Source organism: Dipodomys spectabilis, unplaced genomic scaffold, assembly GCF_019054845.1.
Source record: "Dipodomys spectabilis isolate Male_0828 unplaced genomic scaffold, ASM1905484v1 ptg000145l, whole genome shotgun sequence".
Lineage (NCBI taxonomy): Eukaryota > Metazoa > Chordata > Mammalia > Rodentia > Heteromyidae > Dipodomys > Dipodomys spectabilis.
The window spans coordinates 15,375,893-15,399,040 of NW_024870822.1; the positions used below are offsets into that span (position 1 = coordinate 15,375,893).

Below are 23,148 nucleotides of genomic sequence, written 5' to 3' on the forward strand. Positions count from 1 at the left end.
CAGCTGACTCTTTTGCTCATTGGCTAGCACTTTACCAACTGAGCCAGGCCTTCAGCCCCTGACTCTTCTACTTTTAAGGAATTCATGATCACATAGGGCCTTTCTGGATGATCCAAGGTAATTAATCTCCCTATATAATGTTATCCATATCCCCATTTGCTATATAACACACTACATCCCCAGATTCTAGAGACTCAGACATGTAGATACTTGGGGATGGTTATCACACCTACTGAGGGCTTATAACAGAAGACAGTTCTGCTCCTTCTCTTCTATGTGTCCCAGCAAAGACTATGCCTAATAAAACAACTGGCATACTCCCTACCCATTCTGCCTGCATTGCCTGGTGCCAGGAGGATATTTAGTTCCTCACAAATCACAAAGCCAAGCAGAAGCAGTGATACTCTGGGTAAGAAGTATAGGGAGGGAAGGGGGAGTAGGTTAGTAAAGGGAGCAGTCTTAGCTTGGCAGACTAATCAAATACCAGGTTGCATAGTTACCCCCTCACACAGTGGGACTCAGTGCTAGAGTGGCCTTTCAATTCAAGCTGAAAGTGGGATAAATCACAGCGCCAGGGCAGGACCCCAAATGCAGGCTGAGCAGTCAGACTGGTGACTCAATCCTTTCCTAAAAGAGGGATTTCAATGCCTCACACATAGGTAACCTGGAGGGTGATTTAACACTTGTAGCATAAAGGGGAAAACCAGTTTCTCCTTTATGTTGGAGGGAAGTTTTAATTACATTGAGGTCTCGGGCTTTTCTTTCTCCTTTCTTTCTTTTTTTTCTTTTCTTCCTTCCTTCCTTTCCTTCTTCCTTTCCTTCTTTCCTTCCCTCCCTCCCTCCCTGCTTCCCTCTTTCCCTCCCTCCCTTCCTTCCTTCCTTCCTTTCTTTTTTTTTTTTTTGTATGTGCCAGTCCTAGGGCTTGAACTCAGAGTTGAGAACTGTCCTTAAGCTTTTTTGCTCAAGGCAAGTACTCTACCACTCAAACCATAGCTCCACTTCTAGCTTTTCTTGGTTGTTTATTGGCAATAAGAGTCTCACAGGCTTTCCTGACTGGCTAGCTTTGAAATAGGATCCTCAGATCTTGGCTTCCTGAGTAGTTAGGATTATATGTGTAACCCACTGACACCTACCTACAGGCTTTCTTTTTTTTTTTTTTTTTTTGCAGTCTCTGGGCTTGAACTCAGGTCCTTGAACTCAGTGTTCCTGAGCTTCTTTTTGCTCAAAGCTAGCTCTCTACCACTTGAGCCATAGAACCACTTCAGGCTCTTTTGGTTTATGTGATACAAACCAGGGCTTCATGCATGCTAGGCAAGCACTCCGCCCCTAAGCCACATTTCCAGCCCCAGGCTAACTTTATACCACATTTTGTTGTTGTTTTTTCCGCTAGTTTTTGGTAGGTTTAAAGTAATGTGGCTTCACTGCCCAAATTACTAAAAACAATGGGAGTCAAGTACAGTGGTTTACACTTATTATCCTACTTATTGAAGAGGTTGAGGTCCTAAGGATAGCAGTTTGAAACAAACTTGGGCAAAAATTTCACGAGACACTCCGCCCCCATCTCAACCAGTTAAAAACTGGATGTGGTGGTACATTCCTGTCATCTCAGCTATGATGGAAGCATAAATAGAAGTGTGTTCTAAGCCAGCCCTGGCAAAAATGCCCAGAGGTGGCAACCAAGAAGAGTGACGGGAGATCAAGGGCAAACTTGGCATTTAAAATTAACTATCTATGTTTATTATTTCTCAGAAGCCAGCTGGTGACATACAAGACCTTATTTGAAAAATAATGAAAGCAAAAGGGCTGGGGGAGTGAGAGGCTCATGTAGTAGACCACCTGCCCTAGCCCTAACCTCAGCTTAAGGCCCTAAATTTAAATCTCAGTTTATTTAAAAAGAAAAAGCCACTGAATCAGCATTAATGATTTGGAGAAAGTTACCAAGTAGTTCCAAAGTCCTCCTGTTCTAATGTGCAGACTGAGCCTGACTTCTGTGATCCTCACTCTGGGATCCCAGTTAGGAGAAGAATTCAACTGTCAAGGTTCAATTCAACATGTTAAGGTACAAGGCTGGTATAGGGTAGCGAACATAGTGATGCTTTGGAGTGACTGAGAAATGTATTCATAAGTGGAGACTTCCCCAAAGCTGAAGTTTTTAGCTTTCAAAGCACCTAATTCACTGGGGCTTAAAGACTTTGGACCTGTTCTAAGGGTACCCTAGTACATGTAGAAACTGGCAGAATCCAACAAACTTTATTTTATTGTCAGCCCAGTCTCTTGGCCCTGCTTTTCATATTTCTTTTTCCTCCCAATGTGTCCTTCATTTGTCTGTTATCTAGGGTCTAGGACTCATGATGAGGCTCCTCCATTTGTTCCTTTTGATCCTTCTCTCTCAGATGGCTGGATCTAGTCTGCTGGAAGGGGCCACTGATCACTATCAGGAAAGAACTGGAGCCCAGAGGTGGCAACCAAGCAGAGTGACAGGAGATCAAGGGCAAACTTGGCATTTAGAATTACCTATCTATGTTTATTATTTCTCAGAAGCCGGCTGGTGACATACAGGGCTCACAAACTGACAAGGTCTCTATCTCCTGGGCCCTAAAGGTATACAGTCCTATCAGTTACTTTTAATAACCCAAAGATACCCCGGCCATATCTTGTTACAAATAGCCAAGGTTTGTCTGGGAAGTGAGTGCTTTTTTAAGGCCTAAGGAATAGCCGCTATCCTCCTGAGCTGCTACTTGGTTAATGGTTTTCTTTTCACAAGGTGCTGTGACTTTTTTTAATGTTGTCTTCCTCTTAATGAGGTCTAATCAGGCCTAATCTTTCAGTACTTTCGCTATTTCCTTTGTAGAACTTATATGCTTTGTTGTCCAAACAAATTGGGATTTCTTGAACTTCTTGAAATATTTTAGCTCTTGAACCCTTGTATTTTTAGGGAACTCTTTTTTAGGAACCCTTGTTTTTATGTAAGGGACAAATTCTGGTCACTTGTCTAGTTGTTTAAAAAAACATATCTTTTAATTACAAGAACAAGAATAGTATTATCCAAATTATAGTCATTTGCATATTTACGATCTGTAGTATTTCATATTCCATACTACTCTTACCTTAAGAAATATTTTCCTTGCTGGGTGCTAGTGGCTCAGGTCTGTAATCCTAGCTACTGAGTGGGCTGAAATCTGAGGATCATGGTTTAAAGCTAGTCCAAATAAGAAAGTAACTCTAACTACCAAAAAAGCCAAAAGTGGAGCTGTGGCTCAAGTGGTAGAGCACTAGCCTTGAGCATAAAAGCTCAGGAACAGCACCTAGGTCCTGAGTTCAAGCCCCAGGACAGGCACAAAAAAGAACTATTTTCCTGGGTTTGATGTGCTAATTATAACTTTAAAAAATTAAAATATAACTAACTGGTCACTAGTGGCTCATGTCTATAATCCTAATTACTCAGCAGGCTGAGATCTGAGGATCAAGGTTTGATATCAGCCCAGTCAGACAAATCTGAGAAAGTTTTATGTCCAATTAACAGCAGAAAGGCAGAAGTGGAAGTATGGTTCAAGTGGTAGAGCACCAGCCTTGATTGAAAAAACTAAGCAAGAGCATAAGGCCTTGAGCTCAAGCCCCAGTAACAGCACAAAAATAAATAATAAAAGTAAATTAAAATATAAGTGGCAGAGAGAAATATTTTCTTATTCATCATCTAAAATTATTTCTATACTGCCAATATGAGCCTCCTACTTTGTGAATATATTCTTTGTAAGAAGTTTACATAGACAGCTTTACAGAAACTCTATATAACTCTATATAAACAAATACATTTCTGTAAGCATCAGTGTGGTCTGTTCATAGTAACTTTGGAGGTGAAAGAAATTTATCATTTTCTAGAGCAATGTAAAATATTTCCTTGCCTACAAGTCAGAACTTAAATAAAATAGAAAGAAGTGTATTAATATTAAACCTTATTTATTTATATAAAGATGAGTGTAGAGGCCAAATCCATCTTGAAGTCTTTCAGTAAAACTTAGTTAGTTAACCATTTAATCTTAAATGATCACACCTTAATATGTTAGTCTGAGAAGGATCAAAAAGATACTGTTGTCCATGTGATTCAAACACACAGGCTTGAACAAAGACAGTGTAAGAAGTGCTAACTTTCCGGCATCACTCCCAAATCTTCTATCTCCAAAACACAGAAACAAGCTCAGCTGTGATCCATCATAATTCCATTAACCTAGCAGTGAAGCATTAAATTAAACTGCCAGGCCTGGATTCTTCTTTTGCTATACAGGGGGATTCATTTTGGAAGGCCTGTACTTAGACTAACAGATTTATAAACCAACTACATGATTACAGGAGAACACAAACAAGCAGAATAATTTGGTAAATTATAAAATCAACGATGGGGGTATTATAACAATGTTTTTTTTTTCCTACTGTTAATGTTCACTATAAAGATTTTAGTTACATAAAAGTTGACAGCTTAGAAAGAGCAGGTCTCAAATGGCTGTTTCTATGGAATTTTCTACTAGTATTTTCATTTATTATAGGGGGGAAAAGCTGTGTTGAGCTAGAACGCTAATAGATAGCCTTCTGCTATCTGTAATATAAATGACCACCTTATGAACTGAGGACTCATGTTGAGTCAGGACTCAATGATAGAGGCCAGATCCCAAGTTCTTGATAATCTAGATCTCTCTACAGCCCAGGCTTTCCAGCCCTCCCCTAGGGAGAATGAATATTCCTCTTCAGCAAATTCCATTTCTGGGTGTGATTTTAGTATCTGTTCAACGTACTCCCTGCTTCTCTGAAGCCAGAGAACTACACAAGTCATCCAGATCTTTATGAAAAGCATGCTCTGCTAGGAAGCAGCAGGGAGGTGAACTCATGCTACTCATTCGCTTTACAAAACCTGAGCACCCTAAAAGTATTTAGTTACTTTGAGCCATGCTTATCTCAGTTATGTCTCATCAGTCCAGATGTAGAAAGAAGTAAGCCAGAAAAATCATTGAACAGTCAGATCACTAGAGTATTTGACATCTGATCCGCTCTGTTATCCAGAAATACAGTAGTGTACTAGAGTTGGCAGGGACCTTGGAAATCAGGCAGTCCAAATTCTTCCTTGAATAGTTGTTCAAGGTCATAGAATCAGTGTATGTCAGAGTAAATTCTAAAAACTGGGAGGCCAAATAGCTCTCTTTCTTCACTGAAGTGTGGTCTCTGCCAGTGGCATCCATAAAGCCGGAATCATCCTTAGAATGTCAGTTTACTCAGTATGTGCTGTATGGATCTGCATCCGTAAGCCTTGCCTCTTGTTACTAGGCAACAGAAAGCCCTATGGCAAAGCTTACTCAGCCAACGCTAGCACTCCTCTCTGCACATAGATCTGGGTGGTTACAAGGTGCAATACCTAGAAAGCTGACTAATGAGAGAGGAAGTAAGAAGGATCCCTGGGGCCTACGGAGCTGACAGAGGTAGGTAGCAACAGTCAAAACAACAACAAAACTACCTAAGGTGGAATTCTATGTTCTTATTCTCAGAACACACCACTCTAGGACTGGGATGTAGCTCAGTGTGAGCATGTGTAAGGGCCTGGGATCAATTCCTCAGTATTAGCAGAAACAACAAAACAACAAAACCACATACCATCCTACACAAAAACAAAGCACCCAGGAATGGCAGCAGTCCTTTTATCTACTGTGCAGGCTCAGATTACCCTACCTCTCTTTGGGCTACACTTTCCTAATACACACCCTCCTAATACACACCCTCACTTCTCAGTCCCCATGGAATTACTGCTATATCTTAACCCCAAGTGCAGCAAGCTTACCTGTCAGCATCTCCAAGGCCCAGGGAGGTATTTCTTTGCAGGGTCTCCCGTACCACAGCCATCCCATCGGGGAGCCGGTTCAGGCGACGGGTATAGAGGCCAAGCCCACCATCGGTCATATACCTTTTAAAGAAGAAAAGGATGATGCATATACATATACTCAAAAGCAACTGTGCACAGTCTTGTCATTGGTATCCAGAAGCCCTGCATATGGTCCTGGGCTCTACTGGGGAAGGACCTGAGGATTCCTGAGGCTCATAGCCCCAGGAAACCTCCACTGCTGATTCACCTAGAGAATCACCAGTTTGTTTAGAGAGGGAGGGAGAGAGGGAGAGGAGTAGGAGGAGGAGTAAGGGAGAAGGAAAAAGTACTCAGCTTAATTAACCCAAACTCACAGGAATCTATGAAACAGAAGGGAGACAGTGAATAAAATTAACTGCCAAATGTACTCATGACATACTTTTTAATGTCAGCAGGTGCACCTAAGTAATGAGAATGGAACTGACAAGTCATTAGCAAATCATAGGAAAAACTATCACAGAATAGTTCAGAGGAGAAAGCAGGCAAGCTTTGGGGGGTGAAAGAATAATAAAGGATCTAGGAGAGAAGAGCCACCTTTCCCATCACAGGCAAGTCACTTTTCTGGGTCCTGCTCTTCTTATCTAATTTCTGGGAATCTCATTGCCTGTAGTAAGTGGGGATATCACAAGGAAAATGTGAAAATGAGTGAGATAAGGAAGAAGAACGTATATTGAGATTTATGTAAGAGTAGATAAATGGCAGGCAGTAGTGTGATTGTTGTGGTCTTAAAACATTTACAATGGTGAATTTCATCTGTGATTCTGATGTCTTCAGGAGCTGGTCACAAACTCTGTGAAGAACATTAGTCTAATTTACTCTTTCCCAAATCTACTGGTGATGTTCCAAAGTTGTCTTCTGATGGAATCAGTATTGTCCAAGATAATGAGTGCTTCTGGAACTTTTAGAATTAATGGATGATTGCCCACCAATTAGATAAGCCCTAGGAAAATAGCTACTAGTAGGAGAGTGTTCAGGTCCAAAGTGTGAAGGAAACTCTCACTTAAGGGGACATGGTAGATGGAGAAATACCAACATCCAGATGGAATACAGATGAGTCAAGTGCATGAAAAGGTGGAAGTGTTGTATGGCGAGAAAACAGAGAAGCCACATTTTGAGAGGTCAAATCAGGAGTCTTTATTAGAGCACTGGTGGTCTGCAGATGGACTCCTGTCTCAAAGATCTTCAGCCGAGAACAGAACTAGCACATAGCTTTTAGAGACAAGAACTACATGCTTTGGATAGAGACCAAGCCTTAACAAAAGTGTTACACATAAAACAAAGCAAGCCAGACGAGGGTACTTATTTTTTAATAGAAGTGTCATACACAGAGCAGACAATCCAGAAGAATATGAAAGGGCAATCTGAATCCCAGTTATCTAGAGGGAGCGTGAGTTTCCTGGAACTCAACAACTCAAGACATATTTGCAACCAAAAGAATGTCTTCTATCACTTCTAGAGTTCTCAGAAGGTCCCCATTGTCTATTAACTTTTATTAAGATGCCAAGATAGCATTACTTCACTCCTGTATCCTTATTTTAGAAGGAGGAAGTGAATTGTCTGTGCAGTACTAGCTGCAGCAGGAGGAGCAGCAGTGGTACTAACACCACCATCTACAGGGCTACACCCCTCTGCCTAGTTGTCCCTCCTTTCTTGTACTAGCTTTTTTTTTTTTTTTTTTTTGTCGGCCGTGGGGCTTGAACTCTGGGCCTGGGCGCTGTCCCTCAGCTCTTCAGCTCAAGGCGAGCGCTCTACCACTTGAGCTACAGTGCCACTTCCGGTTTTCTGGTGGTTTATTGGAGATAGGAGTCTCATGGTCTCTCCTGCCCGGTCTGGCTTTGAACCGTGATCCTCAGATCTCAGCCTCCTGAGTAGCTAGGATTACAGGCGTGAGCCACCAGCGCCCGGCTTGTACTAGCATTTTAATAAACTTGTTTCTCTTTTTCTCTTTTGTCATAATTTTTTGGTAGCACTCTACCATTTGAACCATACCTCTGGCCTGCTTTTTGCTGGTTAATTGGAAATAGAATCTTGCATGGACTTTTCTGCTCAGGATATCTTTGAACTGCTATCTTCCAGGTCTCAGTCTCCTGAGTAGTTAGGATGATAACATCTGCTTTCTTATTATTATTTGCTTTTGGACTCGTGGCCTCATGCCTGCTCAGCTGGGACTCTACCAGTTGAGCCATACCACCAGCTTGGTAAATTCTTTTTACTAATCTGCGAACCTCTACCTGCAACCTATCTACCTTACTACTTTGCAGACCTCAGAAAGGAGGTCAGCTTCATCTTCACAAGAAAACGAGACATTAAAGCAAAATTTGGGTAAAGCTAGAAATCCAATTCAGATTGCCCAATCCCTATATGGGTCCCATTAACTTACTCAGCAATGTTTCTTGTAATAACAAGCATTTCATATTTCAAGTCCAAAAATATATAGTGAAAAATCTCTGTGAGACATTTTTTTTACCCAGTCAGTTAAAACTAAATCATGGGAAGTTTTCTGGTATTTGCATGTCGGCATAATTTATATGAGGTATATATGAGGCTTCTATCTTTCAACTCTAGCTAGAGACCTTCTTAAGGTATATTCCTGTAAGAATAGAACGGTGAGATGCTGTGGAAGATACCAGAACTAGCAAGGCTAAGTAAGGGGCAGAAAAGAAAATGCTTACTGGAGCCACCATATGTGATAGTGGCTTACAACAGAGGTCAACACATCTTTCCTTAGGGTAGATCTCTCCTCCAGTTCTGCACTGAACATCCTAATGTCTCTTTCCTCCTCCCTTTAGGGCATAAGCAACCACAGATGATGCAACGCCATCACAGTGAAAAATCTGTTCAATAAACCAAGCCCAGTGTTGTGGTTGTGCAGACAAAAACAGTAGATCAATCTGACTTTTTTATTCAATTGGTTTGTGTTTTTAAAAACACAAAGTATCCTAGAAATATATGAAAATCCAATGATACAATAACAATCCAATTTTATACTTTGCATTTTATAGCATATGAATTATATTTCACTATAAACAAATATGAAATGATTGCAGCAGCTGTTAAATATGACTTGTATAATTGCTTTTTTAAAAAATGCTGCTCTTTGAATGCAGGGACTATTCTTTTTTTCATCTTATTTTTAAAAAAGATCTTGAAGTAGTTGTACAAAGGGGTTTTAATTCAACATACCAATTTATTAGTAGAATGCATCTTGACCAATGTTACCTCTTCCATTGCTCTCAGGGACTATTCTTGCTTTCAAATCTATATCCCACATGCCTAGTTCATTCTAAGTACATGTTAAATACTCCTTTTGTGGAATGAATAAACACATGACTAAATGAAGCACAAAGCAGCAGCCATAAGGTAAAGTTTACTAGATACTTTCTGTAAGGACAATGCTATCAGTATTTTCCTTGGAAATGTTAGCAAACTTGACACATAAGGCATATCAAATTGTCTGCCACTGTACCCATTGTCTATCTAGTCATCTGTCTACACATCTACCAATCCAACACATAGAGGATACAGAAGTGGGCTTATGCAATTAGCACAAGGAGGGAGATAAAAAAAAATGAAAAACCTACACCTAGTGTACTAACTTTGCTAAGGACTGATTTTCTTTCCCCTCAAATGTCTTTTCAAGGAGAATGTGGTAGAAGCTCTTCAAAATACAATCTCCTGCACCATTAACCAAAGCACTTAATTTTGACCTGCACAAAGACTGCCCAGCTAGTTAGATAAATACATTTTTTTTTTCAACTGGGGAGAGCTTGTCAAAGGACAAACAAACTAATTTTAGCATTCATTTCCCTGCTGGATTTTTATTGCTGGTGGAACAACACAACGCAGTTGGGCAATTACACACACCTGGGCATACAGACAAGTCTGTCCCAACACATAACTCTGTGAGTGCAAGAGAGTAGAGCGTGGTAGCATTTCAGAGATGAACTGTGAACAAACACATGCAGCCCTCCAGCTCAGTAACACTAGGTTCAGTATGGTTTTGTTGAAAAATGAAAGCTACTGAAGGTAGGAGAAGTCCAGAGAGATGGAACTGAACCTGCTCCTGAGGATTCTGACTTTGTTGAGTGAACAGAGGAGCAGGGCAAGGATGAATCAGTATTCTTTGCCTTCTCAAATGTACACTAAGAACTGAAAACCAGGGTGTTGATGATGTAGATTAGGCTGTGAGTTTATTTCATTAGATGTGTGCCTCTGGAAATGGGGCAGAGGGGTAGGGAAAGCAGGACTTTACCTCTTTACCCAGATGTTTATAAAAATGTATTTAATCATATATTTGAAACAATAGCTTTGGGCTTGGATGTAGCTCAGTGGTGAAGCAGTTGTCTAGCAAGTGCAATGTCCTGTGTTTGGTCCCAAGTACCAAAAAAGAAAAGAAAAATTACAGTTGGAAAACAAACAAACAAACAAACAAAGCAATAGCCTTCAAAGCAAATCCTGTGTATGTCTCTCCTTGGGAAATAGCACAGCATCAGAGATAGAGTTGTTATTAGAGCCTTTCTTCCCTTTAAGAACTCAGTTCAAATTTCATTTCCAAATTGTTATTCCATAATTACAATAGTTCTCTATATATGTACATAGAGAGAGAGATCTTTAAATAACTTCTAGTTCAGTAAAAAATATATTTTTGTCAGACTTAGATTTGTTTGGGAATTGGTTACTAAACATGTCAATATAAATACCCTCCAAAAAGCTAATCCCTTAAGAAAGCATACGTTTTGAATGAATCAGTCACTGGTGTGTGTATCTGAAACACTGGCTCTGGCTTAGGGCTGTTCAAAAGTCTCTGGTTCCTGAAGGCTCCACTCAGGGAGGCAAGGGAATAAAGGCCCATCTTTACCAGGAGCTCATACTGGGTGGACAAGAAATGGCTTGCCTGAGGTTATAAGCAAAGGAACCAGCTGATCCATGACTGAGTCCCAGAACGCTAGTACCACACCTTCTTTCTCTTTGGGGAAATAAATAATTAACGCTGGAATCTAATGAGGTGCTGGTAACATCTTAATGTTTGCTGAGTGGGTTCTTGACTAAACTGCCCAGCTGGTGAACAATTCCCACATTGTCCTCCCAAGTTCTGCAGTCAGGGCTGGTAAAAGCTCTTTGCTTCCACTTTCTAAAGCTTCCCCAGAGAGTCCTGGAAAGGAAAGAGTGGGAGCCTTTTCATTGCTAAAAGGACAAAGTGTCTATGAATGTTTTCCTTGCATTTTAAGGCTGGAGCACTTTGGGTGGTCTATGAGCATCAGGGATAGAGACACAGCTCTGTGGTTAGAAAAGACCTATGGTTCAAATACATCCTCTGCTTCTTGCTAGTTGAGATACCTAATATATATCATGTGTGGCTAATGAGAATTATAATACTGAATGTTTGCTAGGTACTGTGCTAAGTACTAAATATTGGCATTCAGATTTAAAAGAATATTTTCAAGTGTATTATCTTCCCCATCGTTCCTGCAAGGAAAGTAAAGCTGTGGTCAAGATCATATGTCAGTCTTGTCATATTTCAGTTTAATTGTCTTGAGCTTTAGTTTCCTTATATGTAAGATAGGAGAGCCTCATAGGATTAACTGTGCATGGCTGTGTCAGGTCGAAGGAGGCTGTGCCTGTCACATAGGGAGCACTTCACAATCATTAGCTATAGTTACTATCTGCTGTAAGTGTTCATGTCATGGGACAGTGACTCTGGGTTAACCTCCTTTCCAATGCCACAAATACCAGACTCTGGACCAGCCTGGCTCACACCTATGTGATCTCAGCTACTCAGGAGGCTGAGATCTGAGGACCACAGTTTAAAGCTAGCCTGGGCAGGAATGTCAGTAAGACTCTTATCTCAGTCAACTGCCAGAAAACTCAAAGTGGAGTTGTGGCTCAAAGTGGTAGAGCACTAGTCTTGAGTGAAAAAGTTCAGGGACATTGCCAGGCCCTAGTTCAAGTCCCACCACTGACAAAAGGAAGAAAGGAAGAAAGGAAGAAAGGAGGAAAGGAGGAAAGGAAGGAAGGAAGAAAGAAAGAAGGAAGGAAGGAAGAAAGAAAGAGAGAAAGGAAGAAGGAAAGAAAGAAAGAGAAAGAAAGAGAAGGAATACTGGGAACAAAGACAAGAACTGAGTTGCACAAGTCTAGGGTACTGGGGTAAGGTCATAAAGGGCTTAGATGCCAGGCAGGCCTGAGACTTTGGCTTATAGGTAGGGAGACATGAGGATACTAAGCAGATGAAGAACAAGCATGTTTCTGTTTCAAAGCAAACACTCATTTTTCTGTGCTTCTCTCTTTTTGCACTCTATTTCTGGTGAGCATTTTCTCATCGGTATTTCCACTTCTCATCCTGTCTGAGTCATCCTAGACCTTTGGGGAATGACCAGACTTGTAGGGTAGACCTCTCAGACCTGTGAAGGCAACATGCCTATTATAAGAAACCCTCTCAACAAACAGTACATAACTGACATTGGCTCCAAAAAAGTTTTGGTGTTTAAGAGGACCTGTTAGAACAAATACACTAATTTCTGAGCCCAAGGTTTAGTAAACAAATCTCCTCGCCCTTCTTTAACTGTAATGATGCAACAACCTGGAAGTAAGTGAAACTAGCTTTGTGAATAACCTTGTCAGGGAGGAAAATGTGGCTTGTCATCCCCCCAAAAATAGTTGAACATTTCCTATATAAGTAACACAAACTTGCTGTTGCTAACCTCCAAAGGAGTCTTCTGTCAAGACCTGGGAGGAGGTGAGAAGAGACAAGGGAAAGAAATATGAATCAACTTGTATGACAAAAAAAAAAAACCAACAACAGAGCAAAAAACAACAAAAACAAAAACAAACATCAGCAAAACACCTCTCAGAGGCAAACTATAAAGGTACAAACCAAAGAAGATGGAGAGATGAAATCAATCCTAGCTGATTACTTTTCTTCAAAGACATGTCAATCTGTCTATAATTTCTAGACACACTGTTGGTTTAGATATGAAAATAAGAAAGGAAAATGGAATAAAAGTTACATGTATGGAATATCCTTTGCAAATATAAACATAAATACATGAACCTATATATCAACAGACATTTTGATGAATAAGGTTGAAAAACACAAGTGAACCGATGAAAGTTCTTCCTACAGCACATTTCAGCAACATACCCCCAAATAGCATATGCTTTCACAGTGGTCCTCCATGTGGTGGCAACACAGCATGACATGACTCTGAGTTTATTAAGATGTAAATTGAGTTTCTGGACAAACCTGTAAAAGGATCCTTTTAGTCAGGCCTCTTAGAAGTCAGATGAATAAACCTCACTCTGGGTCACAGAAGGACAAATCAGCCAGCTAGTCTAGCAAAGCTGCCTAATTCCCTTTGAAGAAGACCGATCCTTACCAAAGACATGCAGCTGCTACATCTGACTTAAGGAAGAAAGAGAATGCATCTAAAATGCAGAAATATGATTGGGAAAGCTGGGCCCAATTCTCCAAAGCTAATTATAAAACTGCAGCATGAAAAGCTAGACGTATACTTAAAATTATGCTTTATAAACCACTTTGTCCTCATAAGGGTTTTGGCAGGAACACTGAGGCAAATGTAACATATTTCATGTAACAAACCTTCTCACCCCCAGGAACAAGTAGAGAGACCAGTCACAGAGATTCTAATATCCTATTTCACAGCATGTTCTTAAATATGTTAAGGTCAAATGTAGGTGAGTTATCAAAGGACATGGCCTTCCTTCTCAGTTGTGGGCCACCCTAAACTGACACACAATGAAACACAATCAACTGCAGCCTCTGGAGAGAAAGACCAAAGTTCAAATATCTTTCTCAATTTGATTTCCCTGTGGTAACAGGATTTGAACTGTAAGTGATCCAGCCTGAACAATAAATACATATACGGGCCCAGTTCGGGGTGGGGTAAGAAACACTCATCTTTCATTGTATGCCTTAGTAGGCAATTCTTCCAACACAGACCCATACTTCCACTATGTTCACGTCTTTGGGGGAGCATTTCCAACAACTAGGGCAGAGGGAGAAGCGAATGTGGGCTTAGAATCCAATCTGTTTCCTACCTTTCTGCAAGGGTGCCCACTGTTCCCAAGGACTGCTTGCTCTTCAGGATGTCACCAAGCTTCGGTAATTTTGTTCTTTTCACAAACAAGTGGGATTTCAATTTACATCTCTAGAAAAATCTTCCCTTATTTCTTTCCATACTGGAGCCATTGTCTGTAGCCCACAATAAGCCACCTCAGCTCACACATAGGACTTGACTGTGTCAAACAGATGTCATTACCAAGAAGTTTCTTGAATGCTCATGAGCTGCTATCAGGAATATTTGCATCTCGAAAGGTTCTAGTCCTTTCCTATTCTTTTCTGCATTTCATATCCATCTCATCAAATCCTGGCTATAAAAAGAACCAGATGAATGGGAAAACTCAACTCAATTCTCTGTTTATAGTGTGGCCTGGAGTCAAAGCTGCTGCAGAAGTAAATGTACTCAGGACGTCTACAGCTAACTCAGATGGGCCCTAGTCAACAGAGCACCTGTCTCTAGGGTATACTCCAAAGATGTTGCTAAGCTAATCAGATGAGGGCTCAGCTCCAGAGGGCCATGGAGACAGAGTCAGCAATAGGAAAAGGCAAGCCTAAGTTGAAGAGGAGTCAGAGCATCCCAGGGGGACCTAGGAGTTGGTGTCACCAACTTTAGCAATTTCTATTTCAAACCAGGCTATTTCAAAAGTAGGTTCTGAGAACATTTAGGAAGCGACCACAGGGCCTATAAAGGGAGTCTGCAACAAAATAAGTGTGTGTCTCACCCTCTGCTAGATGCTTTGTGTATGGGCCATGGACCAGCAGCAGTTCAGTATCTCCTTAGTTGCTTTTTGGAAACAGAATAGCCTAGACTTTCTGAATCACACTCTCCATTTGAACCAACTCCCCAAGGGATTACAAAAGGAGAAGTACTGGTCTCAGGGAGAGGTGTCTGTAGAAGGGGCAGTAGATGACCTACAGCAGGGAAATCACAATATTTCTATTTTTATTTTAGTTTTGATTCTTATGTTTTGTGTATGTTTTATAGTGTATTAACTAACTCAATAATGTGGCACCTAACTATTTTAAAAACCAAGATAGTTTACAGATGACTATCGAAAGCAGTAATTCCTAAATTTTTTGAAATTATGTACTTTTTGAAAAATCAGTTAAGACCCCATCTTACATGTGTGCATGAAGTTTGAGTTGGCTCCCAGATCTCTGAGCTTCACATTAGTAATGCTTCTCTCTGCCAAAGTGGTGTGGTCCTGTGTTAAGTGAGTCCCTTCAATGTATTATTCAATGGTTTCCACATTGCAACACTCTTATTTGTTTACTATAAACAGATTCAGCAGTGGTGCATGACAATGCTGTAGTTCACATATGACCCTGAATTTCAGCACATAGACTCAGTCTCATGATTGTGTGGATCTCCTCATCCTGGCAGAGGAGATGGCACAAGTACAAACATTTTTGCATGAAGCTACAAGGTCTGTGCATCTTTTGCAAAGGACAATGTGACTTCCCATAAGTCTAGCAAATTCCATCTCATACTAATTTCCAGAGCACTAAAGTTTCACTTACCTATATCTCCATATATATATATATATATATAAATATATAAATATAAATACCTTAAGAATTATAATCTTTAAAAAGCCTCAAATATGTGGATACAATATATCATTAACTTGAAAGAGCCAAGGATTCTAACAATAGTGTACTTGCCACCCATTTAAATAAAGGGAAATGGGTAAAACTCGTCACAATCCACAGCTTTGCTTGTTTAAAATAGAAGCCACCACTGACCCTTCTGATGAAACACCACAGGCTTTGTAAAGTGGACAGTCCTACTGCCAGGAATTTGGTCTTGCCTGAATTTTCTTTATTGTGGTTAAACTGTCAGTGTGGGATTGCAACAACTATTTCTAACACCAGCAGGAAGCTTTTTGTCTACCCTGTGAAAGATGAAACACATTTTAATACACAGGAGACAGCTCTGCAGACAAAGCCCCTTTAAGCACTCTCGGCATGAGAAAGATAGTGAAAGGAGATGGACTGATATCCAGGAAGTCTTATACCCTAGAGCACATTTGAATCATCTGGGGAACCTGAGAAAAATATATATTCCAAGTTTGACTTATTATTAACATTGTTTGCATCAGTATGGTACATTGTTACAAATAATGAATAACGTTGATAATTAATGTCCATGATTTATATGATGGTTCATTGTTCATACAGTGCTTATGTGTATGTGTGCCTGTACTAGGTCTTAAATTGAGGATCTGGATGATATTCCTTAGCTTTTTTGTTTAAGGTTGGCATTCTACCACTTGATCTACAGCCATACTTCTGGCTTTTGGGTGGTTAATTGGAGTTAAGAATGTCATGGACTTTCATGCCCAAGCTGACTTTGACTCATGATCCTTAGATCTTAGCTTTCTGAATACCTAGGATGACAAGAATGAGCCCATGACAGCTGGCCAATGTTGTGTGATTTGTTGTTGTTGTTGTTGTTGTTGTGCCAGTCCTGGGGCTAAACTCAAGGCCTTGGCGCTGTCCCTGAACTTTTGTGCTCAAGACTAGTATTCTACCACTTGATCTACAGTTCCACTTCTGTGGTTTTCTGGTGGTTGATGAGAATCTCAGAGATTTTCCTGCCTGGGCTGGCTTTGAACCATGATCCTCAGATCTCAGCCTCCTGAGAATTTAGGAAGACAGGTGTGTGTCATTGGCACCCAGTTGTGCTGTGCAGGTTTTGACATCTATAAAATGTCAGTATTACAGAGTGTAACTCTCTTCCTCCCAAAATGCCCTATGTTGTACCTTTTCATCCCATCCTCAAACCTGCCATTTAAACAGATATGGAAGTCATACCACTTCTGAATAAAACTGTTGATTATGCTGCCTTAAATCCCGAGACCTGCTAGATTGGCTTTAGTTTCCCCAAGAATTAGCTGCTGCAGTGCAACTACAATATCATGATAATTTAAAATTTCAAGCAATCTAACAGCTACAGTGATGATAATAAATGTGGCCTCCACTATGGTAAGGAGTCTAGTGTCCATATTCATGAACCGTACCTAGCTACTGATCCTTGATGTCTCCTTCACCTAAGGTCAGGACTTGACAATAGTTGCTGTTAACTTTAACTTTCTTTGAAAGTATCAATGAACTTGTGTTCCAGACTTCAATGTTCTACAGACCTCAGAGCAATCCACATGTTGGAAATCAGGATGGCTGGTGAGAGAAGAAGTGAACAGTATCAGGTAAGCTGAAATTTATAGTATTAAGAACAAGATGTGGGGGCTCAAGATGTGAGAACAACAAAATCATATGCCTTTGCCCTAGACAAGCCTTCTATGCTGTCAGAAGACTCTTTACTTCCAGCATTTTTGATACCCTGAGACATGCTGGCCCCACTTCATAGGCTGGTAGGCCTTATTGCTCCTTGTGGTTTCTGATGTGGTTCCTGGCTAACTTCCAAAGTGCCCTATGATATAGGTTCAATTCTTTTGTTGTTGTTGTTGTTGTTGTTTTGCTGGTCATGGGGCTTGAACTCTGGGTCTGGGCACTGTCCCTCAGCATTTCAGCTCAAGGCTAGTGCTCTACCACTGGAGCCACAGCACTGCTTCCGGCTTTTTCTGCTTATGTGGTGCTGAGGAATTGAACCCAGGGCCTCATGCATGCAAGGCAAGCACTCTACCGCTGAGCCACCTTCCCAGCCCCAATATAGGTTCAATTCTTTGCACTAAAGTCAGCAGCATTTGTAAGCTTTGAGAATTCTGTGTTTCCTTGGAAGATGACTGGAGCCCTTGGTGATGGGAGTCAGAGCTCTAAAGTCTCTTTCTCTTCTGCCTTCACATATGACAGGCCCAGGTAATAACCAAAGTCGCTGCCAAACTGAGAGAAAAACACCTGTCACTTTGTTTTGGATAGATGAAACTTTCTTCTTCTCTTACCAGAACTACAGCCAAAAGAAATGTCAAGGTTTACTGAAACAAGGCAGAGTTGGGAAGGTAACCAACTTGTATCTGGGAGGGGATTCCTTCTGTGGACTGAGACACTTTGGGATTATCACTCAGCCTCAGCACACAAGCAGATTTGTGGGGTACAGGGACACAGGAAGGAGTATATGTGGTTATATGTAAGTCTTGCTTATATAGGACTATTACATAGTTATATGTGTAGGACTATATATATGGCTATATATGACTAGATGTAGTTGAGAATGATATCTAGTCATAAGTTAGTCTTTGCTTAGTGATATCCCATATGTTAACAGCAAGGCAAGGCACTACTCTGTATGCTGGGGATACAAGAATCAAACTCTGTCCTTGAACTTGAGAAGCTTGGTGTCTGGTTGGGAAAATAAACATGTAGACATTTGCATGGAGTCTAGCTAGAGTAAAAGCAGGGACAGAAGCAAAAAAAAAAAAAAAAAAAAAAAGGCTTCTCAGAGGAAGAAACCCTCAAGGGGAATCCTGAACATGTTTGTCAAGCAGAGAAATCATTTGCTTGGGGGAGAGAAACCATTCGACACAGACAGGGAAGTGCAATACAAAGGGTCTAAAATGTAAAAGGAATTCAGTATATGGTTTCAGATGATCAGCGTCTCCCAGGTGACATTCTTACCAAGATATGGATCTTCCTGGGCACTTATTCTAAATGGGATTCAATGTATTTACCACCAATATGAAGAAATAGATATATGGGCTTCTGGCTTTCAGAGGTAGAGGATGAAGCCAAAACTGAATGAATCAAATTGTCTGCCATTAAGCCAGCAAGAAAGATAGACACAACAGCTGACCACGCGGGATGCCTAAGCCTTTTGGCATCTCCACCTGCTTCTGTGACAGGGTCACCTTGGCAACAGTACCTAGGCTAGTTCTCTGTGGAAACAGTCACATCTCTGATGAGACCAGGAGTCTGAAAAGCACAAATTTTTAAACAAACAACTAAAAGGCCCAATTTTTAATGACACATTCTACAGCTAAAATTGGGACAGAAGTTTTGTTGATGTGGGGCTACCAGTAATACTGTGATTCTGAAAGGTCACATTTATTAATACTCTTTTACTCTGGACCCCCAATCCTCCCAAAATAGGGTGCATTATTGTTCAGAAAGGGGGCATCAGCGCAAAACCCAAGTTTGAAAAATATGATAAAAATATGTGAAGATAAAAAAATGTTTTCTGAGGCTGGGAAGGTAGCGTAGTGGTAGAATGCTTGCCTAGCATGCATGAAGCCCTGGGTTTGATTCCTCAGTACCCGTTTATGTAACAGAAAAAGCTGGAAGTGGTGCTGTGGCTCAAGTGGTAGAGTGCTAGTCTTAAGCAAAAGAAGCTCAGGGACAGTGCCCAGGCCCTGAGCTCAAGCCCCAGGAGTGGCAATACATACATACATACATACATACATACATACATACATACATACATACATACACAAAAAGTTTTCTTCGTAGAAAATCCAGACTTTGAACTAATTAAAGATTACATCTCCTTACTGAGTTCATCATGGATGAATGTGTTGTTCATTCATGAACAGGGCTGATGACATATTCCCATGGGAGAAGAAGGCTCTGGCTGAGGGGCTGCAGGTAAGTTTATCTATTCATGCTCAGATACAGGTTGGGCAGATCTCACCACTGTACCAAAATCTTTCTATAGTCCAACGATGGATCCCAAAGCCTCTTCACCTACCCCACTGAATAATCCTAGTAACTGCACTTCATAATCCTATATGAACAGGTGATGTAAAAATTCTTAAAATCCAAATGGCATCCTATGAAACCAAGGACCACAGGAAAAAAGAAACATCCATCTAGCCTCCTCAGCTGGGCACAAACCAGGGTGCTCTTTCCTTACTACTAAGGTTGGTAAAACTGCATGTTCCACTCAAGAAAAGGTCTGTGACACCTACATGGCACATACTCCAAAACCCAGATAATGAATTCCCAGTGACTAGAACCCTTGTTCCGATCTTCACACAAATATGTGCCATTCTCTCCATGGCACTCTGCCTCATCTACTAACTATATGGATTTCTAACATCATCTCCCCAACCTCCACTTAGGCCTCCAAACTCTTAAAATCTTACCTTGCGGTTCTCAAGATGGCGACGGGGCAGTAGGGAAACGCCACAGCTCTCTCCAACCAAAAAGAGAGTTCGAGTTCCAACCTTTAATCTCCCCAAGAGACCGACAACAACAAAAAGACGAACACTCAGAGAAAAACCAGAGGTGGAAAATAACAAAAAAAGAAAGAGAGGAAAAGAAGAATTTCAGAACAGAGAAGAGCGAAGACCCCTCCCCCAACCTTTACTGGCCGCGCGGCAGTGCGCCAAGCCGCCGGCCAGCCGGCCCGGCAGGGGCTGCCGGAGCCACAGAGACACAGGGGGCTGCTTGCAGATCACCAGGTACCGGATTGCAGAACAGCGGATCGCCAGGAACAGAGAAACCTACCAGCCGGGAGTCTCCAGGAGGATCCCACCCCACCCATCACTCTCCACCGGAGCAGAGAGGCTCCATCCCGCCAAAGCCGCCCGGCACCAGCAGCGCCACAAAGGGACCTGTCCGCAGACCACCCGCCCAATCGCGGTCGCAACGACCCGGCGGGGGGCCGCCCAACCCAGCCCGCAACCACCCCAACTGAACTCGGACTGCAACAACAACTGACGGACTGCAACAACAACTGACGACCTACAGGGTGAGTACCCATCAGGGGACAGGGAATCCATCAAGGGAGACCAGAGCTGGAGGGAATCCCCAGACCCTGACCTAGACTCCCTACCCCAACACCCGGACCACAGGACCCACTAAAACTGGGAACTGTTCGAGAGCCCCACCAGCCGGTGGAGCACACTCTGCTGGCCAGGCCAGAGCAAGAGCGCCCCGGGAAGGGAGCTTAAATGCTCAAGCCAGGAACAGTGCCCCTGGGTCAAGACTACCAACAGTAGAAGAAATTTGAACTGTGTCCTCCAGGCTGCATAACCAAGGTGGTATACACATTAGCACAGGCCTAACGAGCGCGCTCCAGGCTGGGGCCGGAACCAGGCCAGGGGACCGGCGCCTGAACAAAGCAAAAAGGGTCAGAAGTGGGGCTGTGGCTCAAATGGTAGGGTGCCAGCCCTGAGCTGAAGAGCTGAGGGACAGCACCCAAACCTAGAGTTCAAGCCCACAACCAGCCCAAAACAAACAAACAAAAACACATCAGGAGCCCATAGCAGACTCCAGTATTTGGGAGAGTGCATCCAGAGCATCTGATCTTCCCAAGAGCACCCGCAGGAGCAAACACAAGCAGTCTAGGCTGCTCAACCCTTCCAAAGGCGGGAATTGCTACAGCAGAGAGCTGAGAATCCTAAGTGAATAGCAGCTGGAAATAGGCTCCCAACAGAATCCAGATCAGGCACAGACTCTCTCTACCAATAGAGAATCAGCAACCAAGCAAAGACAGACACACCAAAACAAGATTGAAGAGCAGTCTCCTGAACCCCCATGCGAAAATCACAGAGAAAAATCACAAGGTTTACCACTACCCAGGACAGCAAGCTCACCTCAAAAGCCAGCAGCCACGCAGGGGAGAGCCCCAGTGGGAGCAAAGCAGGAATGGAAGACAAAAACTACATCCAAGGGTTGCTGGAGGCAATGACTCAAGAAATAAAGCGAGAAATGGATCAGAAATTGAAAGAGCACAAGGATGAACTATCAAAAGATATACAGGATATCAAACAAAAATTGGATGCAAAAATAGAAGCTGCACAAACCTCAGTAAGAAGTGAGATAAACGCCAAATTAGAGGTAATGCATACTGATATCACCTCATTGAGAGGTGAGATCAGTACTCTGAGAACCAACATTGAATCCATAAAGGGATCCATTTCCACCATGCAAACCACAATAGAAGCCACGGTCAACAGAGTGAATGAAATGGAAGGTAGAGTGTCAGATACAGAAGACAGAATACACCAACTGGACCAAAAAGTGACAGATATGGAAAAATCACTCAAATTAAACCAAAGGGAAATTCAAGAGCAAGCAGATAATGCTAAAAAATTTAACCTTCGCATAATCGGAGTGGACGAAGGTGAGGAATTCCAGAGCAAGGGAATGCAACACCTATTTAACAAGATAGTCAATGAAAATTTTCCCCACCTCAAAAACGACCATCTTAACTACATCACAAAAGCTTATCGAACACCCAACAAGCAAGATCCCAGGAGAAACACTTCTAGGCACATAATAGTAACAATGATGGATCTGAATAATAAGGAAACAATCCTGCATGCAGCAAAAATGAAGAAGGAGCTATACTACAACGGGAAAAAAATTAGAATCACTGCAGATCTCTCCACACAAACAATGAATGCAAGAAAAGCCTGGGAAAGCACCATACGAGCCCTGAGAGCCAATAACTGCCAACCCAGACTGATATACCCGGCAAAGCTAGCATTCACATTCGATGGAGAACTGAAAACTTTTAATAGCAAAGAAAAACTAAATGAATACATAAACATTAAGCCAGCATTACAAAGAATTCTAAGAGGGGGGACACAACCTGAAGAAAGCAACCAGGAACTGGGACCTGCCCCAAACAGGCATTACTCAAAGTCTAACTGAGCAAGCACAGGAGGAAAGGAAAGAAGAAAAACTTAGGAAAACGGAATGGCAGGGACAACAATGCATCTCTCTATACTTTCTCTTAATATAAATGGGCTGAATTCGCCAATTAAAAGAAAACGAACTGAGGACTGGATCAGAAAACAAGACCCATCCATCTGTTGCCTTCAGGAGACCCACCTCTCAGCCAAACATACAAACAAACTCAGAGTGAAGGGGTGGAAAAGGATCTACCAATCAAATTCCCCCAATAAGAAAGCAGGTGTAGCTATCCTGATATCTGACAAAATAAACTTTTCATTAAAATCAGTACAGAAAGACAAGGACGGACACTACATATTAATAAAGGGAACAATCCAAGAGGAGGATATAACCATCATCAACTTATATGCCCCAAATATCGGTGCACCCAGATATGTTAAACAAATGCTCTCAAACTTACAGAATAAAATAGATCCCAATACGATAATACTAGGAGACTTTAACACGCCACTCTCACCAAAGGACAGGTCTACCAACCAGAGGATTGGCAAAGAAGCTACCGAATTAAGTGAGGCCATACTTCAAGCGGAATTAACTGACATCTACCGAGTATTTCACCCTAAAACAACAC

At 41.7% G+C, this 23,148-nt stretch overlaps 1 long non-coding RNA gene across 1 annotated transcript; it reads left to right on the forward strand.

Moving 5' to 3' along the window:
* Positions 1–2,546: 2,546 nt before the first annotated feature.
* LOC122117651 lies at positions 2,547–8,763 on the forward strand. Its single transcript, XR_006149218.1, has 3 exons — positions 2,547–2,601; positions 5,314–5,465; positions 8,692–8,763. It is a non-coding gene; the product is annotated as an uncharacterized LOC122117651 (long non-coding RNA).
* Positions 8,764–23,148: the final 14,385 nt, after the last annotated feature.